Source organism: Rhinopithecus roxellana, chromosome 13 (assembly GCF_007565055.1).
Source record: "Rhinopithecus roxellana isolate Shanxi Qingling chromosome 13, ASM756505v1, whole genome shotgun sequence".
In the NCBI taxonomy this organism is placed as follows: domain Eukaryota; kingdom Metazoa; phylum Chordata; class Mammalia; order Primates; family Cercopithecidae; genus Rhinopithecus; species Rhinopithecus roxellana.
The window spans coordinates 73,683,717-73,688,332 of record NC_044561.1 but is presented as its reverse complement, the minus strand read 5'-3'; the positions used below and the strand labels follow the sequence as shown (position 1 = coordinate 73,688,332).

Here is a 4,616-nt window from a genome sequence, read left to right as displayed (position 1 = left end):
TTGGGGCCGGGGATGGGGGTGTACTGTGCCTCCTGGATGTTTGTTTGCTGCCAAAACATCCTCTCCTGTCTCTGTCTCATTGGTGCATTTTGATGAACGTGTATTGCCTGGTCCCTGTGCGCTAATCACCAAATTATGAAACATTTGGGCTGAAAGGGAGCTGAGAGATCCTTAAACTCAGTGAACTGTTAGGCCTAAGACACACACACAAACATACACACACACATGAATACACACAAACACACCAACAGCTTGGCTGCTCTAGGTGAAGCATGTGTGTATTTGAGGGAAATTTCCTTCCCCACCCATGGTCATCCATTTGCCCCATGAGCAGCTTCCGAGGCAGGTTTGTGAACCCCAACGCCAGATAACACAGTGTGGAAAACACAAAGGCTTGCAGCCCTCTCTCTGTGGATGTGGGAACACGACTCTGTTTAAAACCCTTCAAAGCCGCCTTCTTGCTGTGTGATGCTGCCTGGGCCAGCAGGGCAGGTCACCACGCTGTCTCTTCAAAGCAGCTCACTCCTGCCCACAGCGCTGGGCACAAGGGCAGCCACGAGTTGTTTGATTTCTGCGTCCCCAGCAGATGGCTTGGCGCACAGGGGCAGGGCCTGTCTGTCCCTCTCGCGGCTGTGTCCCAGGCTCTGTCCCCATGATGTGACTTTAGACAAGTTCCTCAGCATCTCTGTGTCCCAGTTATCTCATTTGTAACATCAGGATATTGATAAGGATCATAGGAATAGGGATGTCCTTATGGAGCCTCATGAAAATGAAGAGTTCTCTGTGATGAGCCTAGAACCGTGGAGGGCAGCAAGTACGTGCCATGGGAAGTCATCTCTTTATCACAGTTGTCACTGGCAACTATGACAGTTATTAAGGGCAGGGGTCTCCCACCTTCTGCATCCAGGCCTTGTCATTCTTAATCAAAGTTTTCTCCTTTCAAGGACTTTCAATGCCCTGAAAACGGAAAGCCCCTCCCTGCCCTCCACCAGCTGCTGTGGAGTCCTGGACCCCTTGAACTTGCCTTGCTTAGTTCTTTGCAGGGGCTGCGTTGGATGCCGCCTCACTTCCCTCTTCTTGGCTCTGTGACTGTCACAGGGGCTGGGCACCAGGTTACTTAATCAGTTCCTGGGTGTTGACTGGCAGGAAAGAGTGGTTTCCGGTTCACATCCCGCTGCACCTGGGTGGGTGGAGGTGCCCTGCACTGAGTCTTGTGAAATTGCATGGACTGCAACACCCAGCAGCGCTGTGAGTCCACCCTGAAATCCACAGTGACCCGCGCGGCATGTGCTGGGAATTGAACATTTGGGGGAAGAGCTGGGCTTCAGCAGGTCAGGCCCGGTCAAGTCGTTCCCACAGCTCAGGACCGGAGACTGCAAGCCCGCTTCGCAGCAGCTTGGCTGACTGCAAACTTTTACAACACAGGGCAAAAACCATTTAACACCTCTAAGGAAATTGGAAATGGGTTTTTCATGTGTGGTGGTGCTGAAAATTGAGAATAATGACAGAATTATTAAAAACAGCCTTCTCGCCTTAGACTCTTAATTGCCTCTGGTCTGTAAAACTGACAAATAAGCACTGTAGAAGCCAAAGATGAAATATTCCCTCTTGGGAGCCTTGGAGAATTGTCTCTGAGTTCTTTGGCTGATGGGTTGTAAAAACTGCCTTTGGGGTAGATGGATGTAGAAGCAGAAGTACAGAGCGGGGAGCTGGGAGCAGGAGACCTGGGCTTGTCTCCTGAGTCTGTTTCCAGTGGGGCCTGAGGCTCCCATGTGAGGGAAAGTTTGAATGGACCAGGCACATGGGCTCCATGGGGTGACAGAGCTGCGGGGTCCATGGTGGCTCTGTGGGCAGCCAGCATGGGGATGGCTGAGATAAAGACAAGTAGTTTTCCTTCCTGCAGGGCTTCTCAGAGCCTTTAATGTGGTTATAATAATAGAAAACATGTATTAAGTCCTTACCCTGAACCAGAAACAATGCTAAAAGCTTTACACGTGGCCTCTTTTTTTTTTTTTTAATCATCATGTGTGAGGAGGGAAGCTTAGGCTTACAGATATGAACTCATTGAGAGTGAGTGGAAGTGTCTGATCTTTAACCCATTCTGTCTGACCAAAAAGCCTGTGCTCTAACCATTATGCTTCCCTGCCTCTCTTTCCTGTTCAGAGAACTGTCGAGAAAGCCTCGAGATTGTGTATACCAGTGGTCCCATCCCCCTGATTGGAAGATGGCGGCTCAGAAGGCTAACCTGTCCTCCGAGTGGTTAGACGCACGCGTCCTCTTCTGTCCTCTGCTCTTCCCACATCCCTGTCTCTCTGGTGCTCTGGTGGCACCCCTTGGATCAGGGGTTGCAGGAGCACCTGGGCTGTTTGCATAGTTGTCGGTAAAGGGTGTCCCGTCAAGGTGCCTGCCATCAAAGTGCCTTATTGCTTGAGTCCCAGTCTCGGCTCCACAACTCTGTAGCTGTGTGACTTTGCACAACTTACTTAGCCTCTCTGTGCCTGAACATCCTTGTTTGTAGACAGTAAAGATAATTGTCCCTTACTCCTAGGTTTCACATTGAGTGTTTAGCAAGTTAACGTTTTTAACGTGTGAAGTCATAAGATGCAGGACCGGATGACTGCCCCACCCACAAGGGGTCGAGGATCTTCCCGAATTGGACTACTTGTGGGACAGGTCTGCCAAGCAGCCCTTGTCAAGATCAAGAAAAGTGATGATGAGTTCCTCCCACAAGGAAACAAGAGCATCAGAGAGACTGGAAAATAATCCCCCGGTGCCTTTTATCAAGTGGCCAGCAGATGGCAGAAGCAAGCCAGGAACAGAGCTTGTGCACTGTGGCTGTGACAGCTACCTTTGAAAATCCCATGGTGTTTGGTGGCCGTATTAAGAGATCTCTAGTGTAGGCGCATCCTTCATTCTAAGCAGGATTCTGAACAAACTCAGAACTGGCTTTGTGGCTGGTACCGAGGACCCAGGGGTCACGGCTGCTCCCCACGGGTGCTGATGCCCATTGGTTTGTGCAAGTTAGTTCCCTGTAGGGAGGACAGGTGGTCCGTCCCGGGCTTTCTGGTCTATACACCAAGGCCTAGGGATGGAAGTGGGGTCGCATGTCCCCATCATTAAACAGGACGTTCTTGATAATAATCCCATAAGGCTTAATGTGATGGGTGTGGTCAATCATTCATTCATTCCGTGAGGATTTAGTGAGCAGCTACTCCATGCCTCTGGGCTCCGCGGATGCAGCATGAGTAACACACGCAAGGCCCACGATGACCAGGGTCTTACCTTCCAGGGGGAGGAAAGAAAATAACTGCTAGGGAGTTAAACAAGACAAAGAAAGGGCCAGCTGCAAGAATGAAATTAGATAGGAGGCTGGTGGCAGGGGGCAGGGAAGCCTGAAGCACCTGACTGCCCAGAACAAGCCGCACCTGTGAGGAGCTGGGACGTGCACTCCAGGCAGAGGGATCAGCCAGAGCAAACCCTGGGAGGGGGGATGAGCCTCTTGTTGAAGACCTAGAAGGAGGCCAAGGTGGCTGAGCAGAACACATGAGGCGGAAGGAGGAAGAGAGGGGCCCTGGGCCTGGCTACCTGCCAGCAGGATTAGGGGTGAGGAGTCCACATGGGAGAGTGTGAATGGCCCAGTGTGAATGACAAAGCAGTTTCACGCAGCTCAGTCTGTCTGGCTAAGTGCACAGCTCTGAGGATTGGGCTCTGAGCTGTGCAGCTCCTCTGAGTCTGTGGGTCCCTCTCCCAGGAGGATCAGGTTGCCCAGGTCAGCTGGAAAGGTCTTTAAGCAAGTCCTTGCTGCGCTGAGGCTGCATCTTGCTGACATCATTTCCCCCGCAAGTGCTGGTCTCCCGGGGCAGCTGCCCCCTCTCATCTATGCATCTGGCTCCCCTGCCAGGCTGGTGCTGTTTTCTGGGGGCTCGCAGAGAAGCTCGGGCAGGTGGAGCCTGAGCAAGAGGCGCCCTCCTCCCCTCCAGCCTGTCATGGCTCCTCCCCGGGGCATGCTTGAAAGCCCAGATATGTTCTTCACATCTGAGAAAGCAGTTAAACTGACAATTCCTGGCAGACTCAGGTTCAAATCCTTATTAGGCTGTTAAGTGAGAGGGGATTTCATTTCCTTCCAGCCGCCCTGGGTCCTGCCACTGAGCAGGTGTCGGGCTCTGCTGTGAGGTCTCCTCTTCCGGTTCTCCCACCTCCCAGGGTAACCTGGTGTGGGGAGGAAGTCGGGGACCTCTGGTGAATGGGAACCTGTGCAAAGAAGGAGCCGAGGGCAGGGAGAGGTGGGATAAGGGCCAGCGTGGGGGCCTGGAAGTGAGGCCAGCAGAGAGTCACTGAAAGGCCCTTGGAGAATACTTTCTGGGGGTGCAGTCAGGAAGCACCTGTTTCCTCCTGTGTGACTCTCACATCCCAGCTGTGGACACATGCATATGTACATATATGCACATAGAGGAACACACATGCACACAGGAACACATGCACACACATGGGCACACACATACACACATGATGAATACACATATACAGACACACATTCATATATACGTACACACATATACCTATGTATGCACATGTACACTCACACATGCACATGCATGTATAGACCTACAGATACA

General features: G+C 51.9%; 1 long non-coding RNA gene across 1 annotated transcript; it reads left to right on the top strand.

The window, feature by feature from the left end:
* The first annotated feature begins 1,168 nt into the window (after nt 1–1,168).
* On the top strand, nt 1,169–3,161 carry LOC104663810. The gene is made up of 2 exons (XR_748178.1): nt 1,169–1,248; nt 2,549–3,161. It is a non-coding gene; the product is annotated as an uncharacterized LOC104663810 (long non-coding RNA).
* Nucleotides 3,162–4,616: the final 1,455 nt, after the last annotated feature.